Source organism: Hylobates moloch, unplaced genomic scaffold (genome assembly GCF_009828535.3).
Source record: "Hylobates moloch isolate HMO894 unplaced genomic scaffold, HMol_V3 SCAFFOLD_11, whole genome shotgun sequence".
In the NCBI taxonomy this organism is placed as follows: Eukaryota; Metazoa; Chordata; class Mammalia; order Primates; family Hylobatidae; genus Hylobates; species Hylobates moloch.
The window spans coordinates 1,700,554-1,716,487 of NW_026652286.1; the positions used below are offsets into that span (position 1 = coordinate 1,700,554).

Below are 15,934 nucleotides of genomic sequence, written 5' to 3' on the forward strand. Positions count from 1 at the left end.
CCCAGGCTGGAGTGCAGTGGCACGATCTCGGCTCAGTGCAACCTCCACCTCCCGGGTTCAAGCGATTCTCCTGCCTCAGCCTCCCGAGTAACTGGGATTACAGGCATCCACCACCACACCTGGCTAATTTTTTTTATTTTTAGTAGAGACGGAGTTTCACCATGTTGGCCAGGCTGGTCTTGAACTGACCTCAGGTGATCCACCTCAGCCTCCCAAAGTGCTGGGATTACAGGTGTGAGCCACCATACCCGGCTCAGAATACTTATTTTTAAATCTGGTGGCCACAAATGTACAGTGAGGGGACGATAACACCTACCTTTCAAGAGTTATTGTAAGGATCAGAGATAACATGTAAAGTGCCTGGTTCAGAGTAAACACCCCAAAATACTAGCTAATTGTCAAGATGATGATAATGCTGACAATTTTTCAGTGGGTATTGACATTTCCCTCCAATGCCTAAGAGCTTCTGCCATATCAAAGCTAGGCAGTTCTTTACCTACTGTATGCACCTCATGGTGGGTGCTTAGTGTGCTTGTTTTTGATGAAGTTAGTCTTTAAACTGCTATGGTTATTTACTCATGGATGTATCTATGATTGATTAAATGAGAAAACTTGGACTTCATTAAATTTATTGTTACTGGATTGAAAGCAGCAGCAGTGCAAAGAAACCTTATACAGTGAGTTAAGAGCCCTGGGTTTATGTCTAGAGATGCCCTTAGTGAGTCTTATAACAAGGGACCAGTGATCTAACTTTTTTTTTTTTGAGATGGAATCTTGCTCTATCACCAGGCTGGAGTGCGGTTGCACGATCTCTGCTCATTGCAACCTCCGCCTCCTGGGTTTAAGCGATTCTCCTGCTTCAGCCTCCCGAGTAGCTGAGACTACAGGCTGGCGCCACCACACCCAGCAAATTTTTGTATTTTCGGTAGAGATGGCATTTCATCATGTTGGCCAGGATGGTCTCCATCTGTTGACCTTGTGATCTGCCCACCTCGGCCTCCTGAAGTCCTGGGATTATAGGCGTGAGCCACCACGCCCAGCTGTGAATCTAACTTTTTAAGATATTGATTGATTGGGCAGGGCACAGTGGCTTAAGCCTGTAATCTCAGCACTTTGGGAGGCTGAGGCAGGCGGATCACGAGGTCAAGAGTTCAAGACCAGCCTGACCAACATGGTGAAACCCCATCTCTACTAGAAACACAAAAATTAGCCGGGTGTGGTGGTGCGCTCCTGTAGTCCCAGCTACTCAGGAGGCTGAGGCAGGAGAATCTCTTGAACCTGGGAGGTGGAGGTTGCATTGAGGTGAGATCACACCACTGCACTCCAGCCTGGGCAACAGAGGGACACTCTGTCTCAAAAAAAAAAAAAAAAAAAAAAAGATTGGTTGAGACAGGGTCTCATTCTGTCACCTAGACTAGAGTGCAGTGACGCAAACCATGGCCTACTGCAGCCTTGACCTCCCAGGCTTAAGTGGTCTTCCTGCCTCAACCTCCTGAGTAGCTGGGACTACAGGTCTGTGCCACCATGGCTGGCTAATTTTTGTATTTTTTGTAGAGATGAGGTTTTGCCAAATTGCCCAGGCTGGCCTCAGACTCTAGGGCTCAAACACTCCTTCTGCTTTGCCTCCCAAACCACTGGGATTACAGAAGTGAACCACTGTTATATGGCCACTTTTCAAGATTTTATGTTCAAAATGATCCCTAAGTCACTTTTAACTGTATATCCATGATTTGACAAAAAAGTTAAAGATACTTTATTTTCATTGCTAGAATTTCCAAAAATTACAGGGTTATTTTTGGAGGAGCTTTGTGCTGACTTGAGCCGGCAAACTTCTGTCATACTTACTGAGGGATTTGTATAGAAGAACACTGGGGACCTTTTGCCCAGGCATAAGAATTGGTATTTGTCGTTTATAGAATATCAGCGGAATTGAAGCCAGAATCATTGTAAGGAGGCAAATGTGAGACATTATCTGTTGCTTTTGGGAAGATACCTGGAATGCCACTTTGTACTTCCTTGAGGGTAACACTTGCCACATTTCATTACAGTGGTTATGGTTACAGTATATTGCAGTTGTAGTCTCTCCACAAGCTCTCGGAGGTTGGAGGCCTTTTTTGTTCATTTGTTTTTTTCCAGTTCTCTATCCCTGTCTTGCAGTAGGGCTTGCTGCATCGTGTAGTCTTCCCAAAATATGCTAAACGGACAAAAATAGTTGAACCAAGATCAGCAGATGTATTTAGAAAATGGCTTGTGCCTACATACTTGTTAACTGTATTGAATTTTTTCTGTTGTCATGTGTTAATATAGAAAAACCTGATAAAGGGAAAAAACCCAGTGTTGTATCGTTAACCTACGGTTTATCTGTTACTGGCTTAATAAAAAAAATATTAACAGCAATCAAATTACTGTTCCATGGGGGGCAAATAACATCACGTTGAGCCAGGGTTTTGTCTGTAAAATGGGAGTGGAGTGGGAGGAGACTTTAGAGATGAGGTATATAAGGCATTGGCACTTAATAGTGGTCATACCTAGTATTACAAATGAATGTTCAGCAATATACTTCACATTTCTACCTGAAGAAGAAATGTAATTTTGGAGAAGCTTATACATGGGAGAATTATCCCCACTCGTCATTTTCTGCTGAAAAGATGTAATTTCGTACTTCTCCCTCTGGGCCCACAGGATAGTTCCATGGAGGAGACTTAGAGTGGGGATGGGCTCCTAGAGTAGCTGCAGAAGTCTTTACATTTTTTTTTTTTTTTTTTTTTTGAGACGGAGTCTCTCTGTGCCACCCAGGCTGGAGTGCAGTGGCGCGATCTCGGCTCACTGCAAGCTCTGCCTCCCGGGTTCACGCCATTCTCCTGCCTCAGCCTCTCCAAGTAGCTGGGACTACAGGCGCCCGCCACCACGCCCGGCTAATTTTTTGTATTTTTAGTAGAGATGGGGTTTCACCGTGGTCTCGATCTGCTGACCTCGTGATCCGCCCGCCTCGGCCTCCCAAAGTGCTGGGATTACAAGCGTGAGCCACCGTGCCCGGCCTTTTTTTTTTTTTTTTTTTGAGACATGGTCTCACTCTGTTGCCCAGGCTGGAGTTCAATGGCGCGATCTCCGCTCACTGCAACCTCTGGCTCCCAGGTTCAAGCGATTCTCTCTTTTTTTTTTTTTTTTGTTTGTTTGTTTGTTTGAGACGGAGTCTGGCTCTGTCGCCCAGGCTGGAGTGCAGTGGCGCGGTGTCGGCTCACTGCAAGCTCCGTCTCCCAGGTTCACGCAGTTTTCCTGCCTCAGCCTCCCGAATAGCTGGGACTACAGGTGCCCGCCACTGCGCCCGGCTAATTTTTTTGTATTTTTAGTAGAGACGGGGTTTCACTGTGTTAGCCAGGATGGTCTCCATCTCCTGACCTTGAGATCTGCCCGCCTCGGCCTCCCAACGTGCTGGGATTACAGGAGTGAGCCACCGCGCCTGGCCTCAAGCGATTCTTGGGCCTCAGCCTCCCAAGTAGCTGGGATTACAGGCGTGCACCACCATGCCCAGGTATTTTGTGTGTGTGTGTGTGTTTTTAGTAGCGACAGGATTTCACCATATTGGCCAGGCTGGTCTCGAACTCCTGACCTCAGGTGATCCCCTGCTTTGGCCTCTCAAAGTGCTGGGATTACAGGCGTGAGCCACCGTGCCTGGCCTTTATTATTTATTTATTTTGAGAGGAAGTCTCATTCTTTCACCCAGGCTGGAGTGCAGTGGTGCAATCTTGGCTCACTGCAACCTCCGCCTTCTGGGTTCAAGCGATTCTCCTGCCTCAGCCTCCTGAGTAGCTGGGATTACCGGTGCATACCAACACACCTGGCTAATTTTGTATTCTTAGTAGAGATGGGGTTTCACCATGTTGGCCAGGCTGGTCTCGAACCACTGACCTCAAGTGATACACCCACCTTAGCCTCCCAAAGTGCTGGGATTACAAATATCCATGAGCCACTATGCTCGGGCAGACCTTGCATTTTTGCAGATCTCTTTGGAACGCTATTTCTATATTACACAAACTCTTTCTATTCACTGAATATGGCTAATTCAGCTATCCTACATTAGCATGGTAAACATCTGCCAGGTTTGCCCCAGTCAGAAAGTATTCTGTACCTGCCATCTTGCTTGGCACTTTATATATATGTGTATATATATATGTATGTGTATATATATGTGTGTATATATATATGTATGTGTATATATATATATATGTGTATATGTATACTTTATATATACATGTGTATATATGTGTATATATATACACATATATACACATGTATATATGTGTATATATACGTATATATATACGTGTGTATATATACGTATATATATACGTGTGTATATATACGTATATATATACGTGTGTATATATATATATATTTTTAATTTCTCCGTGATATAGTGATAATAGGTGAAAAAGGTAGGCTTGCAGGGTAATGTGTGGTATATATGATCCCATTTTGGTACAGGAAACAAAAACTATTATATGCATACATGTTTGTATGAACTATGAGTTTATAAGGTTATCTCAAGAGGGTAGGGTTGGAGGGTTACTTTTTTTTTTTTTTGAGATTCCCTCTTGTCGCCCAGGCTAGAGTGTGGTATATATGATCCCATTTCGATTCAGGAAGCAAAACCTATTATATGCATACATGTTTGTATGAAGTATGAGTTTATAAGGTTATCTCAAGAAGGTAGGGTTGGCCGGGCGTGGTGGCTCACAACTATAATCCTAGCACTTTGGGAGGCCAAGGCAGGTGGATCGCCTGAGGTCAGGAGTTCAAGACCAGCCTGGCCAACATGGCAAAACTCCGTCTCTACTAAAAATACAAAAATTAGCTGGTCTTGGTCGCACATGCCTGTAATCTCAGCAATTTGGGAGACTGAGGCAGGAGAATCGATAGAACCCAGGAGGCGGAGGATGCAGTGAGCTGAGATGGTGCCACTGCTCTCCAGCCTGGGCAACAGAACAAGACTGTCTCAAAAAAAAAAAGGTAAGGTTGGAGGGTTCTTTTTTTTTTTTTTTTTTTTTTTTTTGAGATGGAGTTTTGCTCTTGTTGCCCAGGCTGGAGTGCTATGGTGAGGTCTCGGCTCACCGCAACCTCTTCCTCCCAGGTTGAAGCGATTCTCCTGCCTCAGCCTCCTGAGTAGCTGAGATTACAGGCATGCGCCACCATGCCCGGCTAATTTTGTATCTTTTTAGTAGAGATGGGGTGTCTCTATGTTGGTCAGGCTGGTCTCGAACTCCTAACCTCAGGTGATCCACCCGCCTTGGCCTCCCAAAGTGCTGGGATTACAGGCATGAGCTACCGCACCTGGCCACTTTTTTTTGTTTTTTGTTTTTTTGTTTTTGAGTTTCCCTCTTGTCACCCAAGCTGGAGTGCAATGGCATGATCTCAGCTCACTGCAACCTCCGCCTCCTGGGTTCAAGCAATTCTTCTCCCTCAGCCTCCCGAGTAGCTGAGATTATAGGCGCCTGCCACCACTCCCGGCTAATTTTTGTATTTTTAGTAGAGACGGGGTTTCACCACGTTGGCCAGGCTGGTCTCGCACTCTTGACCTCAAGTGATCTGCCTGCCTCGGCCACCCAAAGTGCTGAGATTACAGGTGTGTGCCACCGTAGCATCCAGCTGGACTTTATTTTATTTTTTTAAGACAGAGTCTCACTCTGTCTCCCAGGCTGGAGTGCAGTGGCGGGATCTCAGCTTACTGCAACCTCCACCTCCAGGGCTCAAGTGATTCTTGTGCCTCAGCCTGCCAAGTATCTGGAATTACAGGCATGTGCCACCATACCTGGGTAATTTTTGTATTTTTAGTAGAGATGGGGTTTCACCATGTTGGCCAGGCTGATCTTGGACCCCTGATGTCAAGTGATCCGCCTGCCTCCGCCTCTCAAATGCTGGGATTACAAGTGTGAGCCACCGCACCCAGCCCCAGCTAGATTTTTCTTTTTTTTTTTTTTTTTTTTTGAGACGGAGTCTCGCTCTGTCGCCCAGGCTGGAGTGCAGTGGCTCGGTCTCGGCTCACTGCAAGCTCCGCCTCCCGGGTTCACGCCATTCTCCTGCCTCAGCCTCCTGCGTAGCTGGGACTACAGGCGCCCGCCACCACGCCCAGCTAATTTTTTTGTGTTTTTAGTAGAGACAGGGTTTCACCGTGTTAGCCAGGATGGTCTCGATTTCCTGACCTCGTGATCCGCCCGCCTCGGCCTCCCAAAGTGCTGGGATTACAGGCGTGAGCCACCGCGCCCGGCCCAGCTAGATTTTTCAAGTAGTTTGGCACACAGCGGGCTAGGGAGTGGGTGCTGCTGATTGGTTGGGGTTGCAATCATAGGCACATGCAAAATGGTCCTTATGTACTGAGTCTGCTTCTGGCTAGGGGCTGCAGAGGAATTGCTGGTCGGGGTGGGGTCACCTTGTCATCAGAAGTGCAAAAGTCTGAAAAGACATCTTAAAAGGCTGGGCGTGGTGGCTCACGCCTGTAATCCGAGCACTTTGGGAGGCTGAGGCAGGCAAATCACTTGAGGCCAGGAGTTCGAGACCAGCTTGGCCAACATGATGAAACCCCGTCTCTACTAAAAATATGAAAATTAGTGTGGTGGCGCCTGCATGTACTCCCAGCTATTTGGAAGGTTGAGCCAGGAGGACTGCTTGAACTCGGGTGGTGGAGAATGCATTGAGCCTAGATTGCGCCACTGCACTCCAGCCTGGGAGACAGAGCAAGACTTAAAAAATAAATAAGGCTGTGCTTGGTGGCTCATGCCTGTAATCCCAGCACTTTGGGAGGCTGAGGCGGGTGGATCTCCAGAGGTCAGGAGTTCGAGACCAGTCTGGCCAAAATGGTGAAACCACGTTTCTACTAAAAATACAAAAATCAACTGGGTGTTGTGGTGTGCACCTGTAATTCCAGCTGCTCGAGAGGCTGAGGCATGAGAATAGCTTGAATCCGGAAAGCGGAGGCTGCAGTAAGCCGAGATGGGACCACTGCACTCCAGTCTGGGCGACAGAGCAAGACTCTGTCTCAAACAAACAAACAAACACTACTTAATATGCTTACATTTTTATTTATTTTATTTTTATTTTTAATTTATTTTCTTGAGACAGGGCTCACTCTGTTGCCCATGCCAGAGTGCAGTGGCGCGATCTCTGATCACTGCACCCTCCGCCTCCTGGGTTCATATGCTTACATTTTAGCAGAGTTCAGGCCCCTCTCATAATCCTAAACTTGGGGTCTTTTATTAGTTTTACAATGGCGGTTTAGTTTTGAGAAGGGCTATTATCATTTAAACTATAAATTGAATTTCTCCCAAAGTTAGCTTGTCCTACACACAGGAATGACCAAGGGCAGTTAAAGGCAAGATGGAGTTGGTTAGGTCAGATCTTTTTCACTGTCATGATTTTCTTACTGTTACAATTTTTGCAAAGGGAGTTTCACAGTGGATAAAGTTGCAATGAAGCTTTGCCCAGAAAATCCAGGGAGAATGCCTTCGGGGGTAGGTAGCTCAATCCCCACTCCCTGGGTCCCGTCTGTAATCTTTCAACCATTAATGTCTCTCTTTGTCATTTTAAGAGTGTTGTATAAATGGAATTATATAGAATATAACCATTTGGATTGGCCTTTTTCACTCAGCATAATTCTCTTGAGATTCATCCAAGTTATATTATCAATAGCACCATTCTTTTTTTTTTTTTCTTGAGATGTAGTCTCACTCTGTCACCCAGGCTGGAGTGCCGTGGCTCAGTCTCGGCTCACTGCAACCTCTGCCTCCCAGATTCAAGCGATTCTCCTGCCTCAGCCACCCAGGTAGCTGGGACTACAGGTGCTCGCCACCATGGCCAGCTAGTTTTTGTATTTTTAGTAGAGACGGGTTTCACCGTGTTGGGCAGACCGGTCTTGAACTCCTGACCTCAGGTGATCCACCCTCCTCGGCCTCCCAGAGTGCTGGGATTAAAGGTATGAGCCAAGGCCGGGCGCGGTGGCTCACGCTTGTAATCCCAGCACTTTGGGAGGCCGAGGCGGGCGGATCACGAGGTCAGGAGATCGAGACCACGGTGAAACCCCGTCTCTACTAAAAATACAAAAAATTAGCCGGGCGTGGTGGCGGGCGCCTGTAGTCCCAGCTACTCGGAGAGGCTGAGGCAGGAGAATGGCGTGAACCCGGGAGGCGGAGCTTGCAGTGAGCCGAGATTGCGCCACTGCACTCCAGCCTGGGTGACAGAGCGAGACTCCGTCTCAAAAAAAAAAAAAAAAATAATAATGTATGAGCCAGCGCCCCTGGCCAGTTCCACTCTTTTTAATTGCTACATAGTATTGCATGGTTTGGTTGTACTGTAGTTTGTTTAATCCTTTACCCATTGAAAGACATCTGGCTGGGCACGGTGGCTCACACCTGTGTTCCCAGCACTTTGGGAGGCTGAGGCTGGCAGATTGCTTTGAGACCAGCCTGGGCAATCTGTCTCTACTAAAAATACAAAAAAAATTAGCCGATGTGATGGCACACACCTGTAGGCGCAGCTTCTTGGGTGGCTGAGGTGGGAGGATCACTTGAGCCTGGGAGGTGGAGGTTGCAGTGAGCAAAGATTGGTCATTCTACCCACTCCAGCCTGGGCGACAGAGGGAGACCCCTTCTGAAAAAAAAAAAAATCTGAATTTTTTTTCTAAATTTTTTGGCTACTATGAATAAAACTGCTGTTAACATTTTTATACACATTTTTTTTTTTGAGACATGATCTGGCTCTGAGCCCAGGTTGGAGTATGGTGGCGTGATCTCAGCTCATTGCAACCTCCGCCTCTCAGGCTGAAGTGATCCTGCCACCTCCGCCTCCTGGGTAACTGGGACCACAGGTGCATGCCATCACACCCGGCTAATTTTGTTTTGTTTATGTAGAGACAGGGTTTTGCCATGTTGCCCAGGCTGGTCTTGAACTCTTGGGCTCAAGCGATCTGCCCACCTCACCTTCCCAAAGTGCTGGGATTATAGGTGTGAGCCACTGCACCCAGCTGATAACAAGTTTTTGTGTGAACATAAGTTATCATTTTTCAGGCCGGGCGCGGTGGCTCACGCTTGTAATCCCAGCACTTTGGGAGGCCGAGGCGGGCGGATCACGAGGTCAGGAGATCGAGACCACGGTGAAACCCCGTCTCTACTAAAAAATACAAAAAAAATTAGCCGGGCGCGGTGGCGGGCGCCTGTAGTCCCAGCTACTCGGAGGCTGAGGCAGGAGAATGGCGTGAACCCGGGAGGCGGAGCTTGCAGTGAGCCGAGATTGCGCCACTGCACTCCAGCCTGGGCGACAGAGCGAGACTCTGTCTCAAAAAAAAAAAAAAAAAAAAGTTATCATTTTTCTGGATTTGCTGATTCATGTGATGTATATTGATTTTTTTAATTAAAAAAAAGGAAAGCAGAAGTAAAATAACAAATTATGTGGTTCTTTTTCTTTTTCATTTTTTTTTTAGAGAGAATTTTCCTCTGTCTCCCAGGTTGGAGTGCAATGGCATAATCTCGGCTCATTGCAAGCTTCGCCTCCTGGGCTCAAGTGATTCTCCCACCTCAGCCTCCTGAGTAGCTGGAACTACAGGCGAATGCCATCATGCCCAGCTAGTTTTTATATTTTTTTGTAGAGATGAGGTTTTGCCATGATGCCCAGGCTGGTCTCGAACCCTGGACTCAAGTGATCTTCCAGCCTTGGCCTCGTAAAGTGCTGGGATTACAGGCATGAGCCTCTGCACCTGGCCATGATTAATTTGTAGAGTACTCACACTCTACATTCTTGGTACACATAACTTATTTACCGTGATTTCTGGTGCTTTGCTGTAGACATCGAAGAAATAATAATGTATAGTTTTCCTTGTCTCATCCTATGATCTGTGTATATATTACAAATACTAATTAATATTCATAGCCCAGTAGGAGGCAAATAATAGTTACCTCCAGTGAGGTTAGCTCCTTCTTTAGATAGATAGGTTGAGGCATGGTTATTATAGAATTTGTCCAAGGTTATAGCATGAGTCACTGTGTTCTGACTCAGATTCATTCAGATTTACTAATTCTTTCTCCCTCTCCTCATCTCTTGAATCAGCTCTTTCTAATTATGACTTTCTAGGTGTGAGGACATGAAAAGAGCTTTTTTTTTCTTTTTCTGTATTTTATAGAAGCAGTATTGTATAATGGTTAGAGCACTATACAATACTGCTCATTTGGCAACAGATTTGATTTTGAATCTCTCCTTCACTTAGGTAAATCATTTAGCCTCTTTAAGCCCGGTTTTCTGATCTGTGAAATGGGAATAACAGTACCCATCTTCATAGTATCATTGTGAGGAAAAAGTGAGATAAAGTGTTTAGCACTACCAAGGGTGTAGCAAATGTTCAATGAATATTAGATAATATGTTGCTTTAAGTATATATATGTGTTATATTCTATCACTTGTCTTTATCAGTTCAGATGTAATTGGATACATACTGGGATTTTTCTTTTTTTTTTTTAATACTGGGATTTTTCTGCCATGTACTTAAGAAGGCTTTAAGATTGCTCTTACTTTTTTTTTTTTTTTTTTTTTTTGAGACGGAGTTTCGCTCTTGTTGCCCAGACTGGAGTGCAATGGTGCGATCTTGGCTCACTGCAACCTCTGCCTCCTGGGTTGAAGCGATTCTTCTGCCTCAGCCTCCCAAGTAGCTGGGATTACAGGCATGCACCACCATGCCTGGCTAATTTTGTATTTTTAGTAGAGACGGGGTTTCTCCATGTTGGTCAGGCTGGTCTCAAACTCCTGACTTCAGGTGATCCACCCGCCCCAGCCTCCCAAAGTGCTAGGATTACAGATGTGAGCCACCACGCCTGGCCTTTTTTTTTTTTTTTTGAGACAGTCTCGCTTTGTCACCAGACTAGCCTGGAGTGCAGTGGTGTGATCTTGGCTCACTGCAACCACCATCTCCTAGGTTCAAGTGAATTCTCCTGTCTCAGCCTCCCGAGTTGCTGGGATTACAGGTGTGCGCCACTATGCCCAGCTAATTTTCATATTTTTAGTAGAGACGGGGTTTCACTACGTTGGCCAGGTTGGTCTCAAACTCCTGACTTCAGGTGATCTGGCCACCTCTGTTTCCTAAAGTTCTGGAATTACAGGCGTGAGCCACTGCACCTGGCTGATGGTTTCTTTTAAAGAAATGAGGTTTCTCATCAGGGTGCCGTGTGGCTCATGCCTGTAATCCCAGCACTTTGGGAGGCTGAGGTGGGAGGATTCCTTGAGCCCAGGAGTTTGAGACCAGCCTGGGCACATAGTGAAACCTTGTCTCTACAAAAAATAAAGAAAATTACTGGGGTGTAGTTGTATACACCTGTAGTCCCAGCTACTGGGGAGGCCGAGATGGGAAGATCACTTACTCCTGGGAAGTCAAGTCTGCAGTTCAGTTGAGATCCTGCCACTACACTTCAGCATGGCTGACAAAAACGAATAAAAAACAAACAAAAAAAGAGATGAGGTCTATGTTCTCTATGTTGCGGGCTGGTCTTGAACTCCTGGCCTCAAGCAGTTCTCCATTAGCCTCCTGAGTTAGCTGGGTTACAGGTGTGATCTACCTTGCTTGGCTCTCAAATGTTATATATAATTATTTAAGAATAGGAAGCAGGCCAGGCACGGTGGTTTCAGCACTTTGGGAAGGTGAGGCAGGCAGATCACCTGAGGTCAGGAGTTTGAGACCAACTTGGCTAACATGGTGAAACCCTGTTTCTACTAAAAATATAAAAAATTAGGTGTGGTGGCATGTGCCTGTAATCCCAGCTACTCAGGAGGCTGAGGTAGAAGAATCGCTTGAACCCGGGAGGCGGAGATTGCAGTGAGTTGAGATCATGCCATTGCACTCCAGCTTGGGCAACAAGAGTGAAACTCCTTCTCAAAAAAAAAGAACCAATGTTGCATTATATTTATTATGCTATTAATTTATAGGAAAAATTTAAGTTTCTCCTGAATTAATTCATATTTTCTCAGGCTCATATTCATAGAAAAATAGAAAGTGATCCTAAACTATTGATTTCTCCCTTTAATCTGCTCCCCCACCCGCAAACATAACATGTATAGTGGAACCCTTTTCAATAAGTGTCTCCACTATCCACTTGGGACTTAGGCCCAAAACTTAGGAATCACTTTTCATTTCTCTCTCACACCTCAAATACAGTGCATCTGTAATTCCTTAGCTGTTTCTCCAAAATATATTCTGAGTATGACTATTCATCTCTTACATTGCTATAACCCTGGCCCAAATTCCCATCATCTTGTCATTTCCTTAGCTAAAATCCTCTAATAGTAACCCATTACACTTAATAAAATCCAAATTTTATCATGGTCTGCTGGTACCAACCTGTCTTTATTCTCTCCCTTGTTAGTGGTGCTCCAGCCATGTTGGCCTTATTTCCGGCCTTTGCATGCGCTAAGCTTACCTGTTAGGGACCTTAGTACTTGGTACTCCTCATTCTCCTTGAAATATTTTTTTCACCTGCCTCTTTTCTCAAGGTTTCTATTTCAAGATGCCAGTCTTAACTCAAATGTCATCTCAGAGAGGTTTTCTCTGGCCACCCCAGGTAAAAGGGTGTGTGTGTTGTTTTCTTTCACCTGCCATATTTTCTTTCTAGCCTTTTTCAGTACTTGAAAGTATTATTAATATTTAATTATATAAAAATCACGTAAGCTTTTTGGGGGCAAGAATGTTCTTCTTTACCATAGTATCCTCAGTGCCTAGAACAGTGCCAAGTACATAATATCTGCTTAATCAATGCTTGTTGGTTATTTATCAGTGCTTTTACATCCTTCCCCATCCTTAAGTGTTCTTTATTTGGAAAGTTGGGGAAATGGAATCCAGCTTCTACTCAGATTTAAATAACTAGGTTCTTAAATCTAATGCCTTCTTTTGATTGGCTAAGAAATGTGATTGGCATGGTAGGGTGGCATGTTGGCCTTTTAGCATAAGAACTCTGTGTTTAATAATTTGACTTCTTTTCTTGAAGCCTTGAGGGAAATTTTTTCTTTCCCTATTTTAGTCAGCCAAGAACCTGACCTGGGCTGACTCTTAAGATTGGAAAACACTGAACACAGTATCTACTAAGCCAAGCAAGGACTGGGAGTGTAGCTCTGATACTATCTGAAGGAAAAGCCTGAATTCAAATCGTGCTTTGGCTCCAGACTCATCTGTGAATCTAGATGAATTTCTTAACCTCTTCCAGGTTTTGTTTTTCTTATTTGTCTGATGAGTAATCACATCTGTCCTAGGACTTGTGCAGATTCCTGGGTTAATGTTCTCAAGCTTTTTTTTTTTTTCTCACAATATTCTTTCCTTTTTTTTTTTTGAGATGGAGTCTCACTCTGTCACCTAGGATGGAGTGCAATGGCATGATCTCGGCTCACTGCAACCTCCACCTCCTAGGTTCAAGCGATTCTCCTGCCTCAGCTTCCTGAGTAGCTGGGATTACAGGCATGTGCCACCATGCCTAGCTAATTTTTGTATTTTTAGTAGGGACGGGGTTTCACCGCGTTGGCCAGGCTAGTCTCGAACTCCCGACCTCAAGTGATCCACCCGCCTTCGCCTCCTAAAGTGCTGGGATTACAGGCGTGAGCCACTGCGCCCGGCCCAACAATATTCTTGCTGTAGCTCCAGGGGTTTCCAGGAAGAATTGGGGACAATGTGGTGCTCCCAGGAAGGAGTTGGATTCTTTCTCAAAGACTATGCAGAGAATAGAAAGATGTGATCCTTTATGACTTGAAATCGGCCCTACTCTAGCCTCCTGATACTGTTGGTGGATGAAAGGTATGTTGTTGCCAAAGTCATTAGGTCTGTTTGAGGCAGCTGGTTTCAGTTCCCGTTTCTGGGGTTAAGCTGTTTTGCCTCTGTGAAATTTCTTCCATCAGAAGCTACTCTTTTTTTGTTGCTTGCTAATAGGAAATCTTTTGCCATTTCTGTACATTTAAGAGTAGCCTTATTAGTCTTCTTGATTCTTTTGATAGCTTGAAACCAAAAAATTGAGCTTCAGTTTCTTCTTGGTTTAGTGCTTTCCTCCTTGTTCTTCCTTCCGTTTTTAGGAGTTCTTGTGTCTCAGCGCACTGTTTTCTCCGGAATAATTTGCAGATAAAACTTCGTTTCTTTTTTCTTCATCCTTCTGAGGTAAGTGGGAGTAAGGAAAATTGTCAGTCTCAAATTTGGGTCTTATGGCTTTCTATTTCCGGTTTTGATCACACTTTGTTTTGAGCACAAGCTTTCCTGTATTTCAGACATTAAGCAGCATCATTGTGAGTTACTTTAGAAAGCTCTAGTAAGCAAAATCTGTAGCAGGAAAGCTGGTGCCTCACTTCTCCCCCCTTATTATAGTTATAGTAATTAGAATTTACTCAGTTTTGTATCTTCAAAACATTTTGTAAAATTGTCAGCCCATTTGTGATATACCCTATACAGAGGTTGGTCTTATTTTGAGTTTATATATAAAAAACTAATGCTGCTGCCTGTGTGCAGTAGAGGTGCAGGTTCTGTCTGTTGACAGTTTATTTCTGGGATTTTGGCTTCTTATAAAGAAAGGGACTGTGTATAATTTTAATTGATTGATCTTAGTTCTGTTGAATTATTTGTTTTCAATTTGTCAGGTGGTTAATTAGAGATAATGTACTCTGTGGTTCTTTATAATCACTGTAGTTTACTTTGCAATCTTTCTCTTAGAACTGTAGGTGCCAGACTTCTTTGTGTGAACTTCTGTTTATCACATACTCTGGTTATTGTTCTATCTTGAGTTTTACTTTGAAAAGTAGTAATCTTGTCTTGAAATTTTATAACCCATTTCTCCTAAGATTCTCCAAGGATTTTATTCCTTTAAGATAGAAGGAAGGTATTATTACTTTCAGTTTACATATTGGAGGAAAATATGAAATTCATCGAGGATATGATTTGTCCAAGATTATATAACAAGCCAGCGATAAAAATCAGTTATTAAAGCTTCTTACCTCTCAGTCTTATCTTTATTTATTAAATCACTGATTCTTGTTATAGACTTAACTGATACTCCTATATCCCCAGATTGCAGGATCAGCTTTCTTAGGGAGTAAATTAGGATGAAGGTTTTGTATTTAGTATTCTCAAGCTTGAAAGGTGTAATATCCCATATTCTCATCTCTGCTATCAGAATATCCACTGCCTCTGTACTTTGTTCTTTATATTCCGTGTTTCAAATAGGATAAAAAAATTTTACTGCCGTTTTTGAGGGTTATTTTTCTTTCTTCTTCCCTACTTATAGTTGAGGTAGTGATGGATTAGTTCTTCGCTTACTCTGTTGCCTGGCGCTCTCGTGATCAATGACGTGTGCATAATGAAATGACGGGCTGAAATTAGGTTGGTAATGGTGCAAAGCCTTGTCTTTACTTTTCTTTTCTTTCTTTCTTTTTTTTTGAGACAAGGTCTCACTCTGTCATCCAGGCTGGAGTACAGTGGTGTGATCTTGGCTCAGTGCAACCTCTGCCTCCCGAGTTCAAGCAATTCTCCCACCTCAGTCTCCCGAGTAGCTGGGATTACAGGTGCACGCCACCACGCCCATCTAATTTTGCATTTTTAGTAGAGACGGGGTTTCACCTTGTTGGCCAGGCTGGTCTCAAACTCCTGACCTCAGGTGATCCACCCGCCTCGGCCTCCCAAAGTGCTGGATTACAGGAGTGAGCCACTGCATCCAGCCTAGGTTTTTCTTTTTAAGGTATTTGACTTGTAGAAATTGAATTTATGACCTTGAACTCATAACCACCACACTTTTTAAAACTCTAGATGTTGCTGTTTATGATAGTTTTGGGTTCATTTGGGATCTTTTCACAACTCTGAATATAAGTAAATACACATATTCATGCTCTTCTACGCTAGACATTGCGCTAAGTACTGGGACTATGACAAACACGTTTTTTGCCC

At 44.3% G+C, this 15,934-nt stretch overlaps 1 protein-coding gene across 8 annotated transcripts in view; it reads left to right on the forward strand.

The window, feature by feature from the left end:
- AMBRA1 (autophagy and beclin 1 regulator 1) overlaps positions 1-15,934 on the forward strand; it is a 199,824-nt gene that overhangs the window by 18,748 nt on the left and 165,142 nt on the right. Inside the window, exon 1 of one of the 8 annotated variants that reach the window (XM_058424554.1) lies at positions 15,354-15,373. The exons of the other annotated variants lie outside the window; for them this stretch is intronic. The gene's annotated coding sequence lies outside the window, so the exon portion shown is untranslated. Of the gene's footprint in view, positions 1-15,353; positions 15,374-15,934 lie in introns of those variants that run through there. 8 annotated transcript variants of the gene reach the window in all.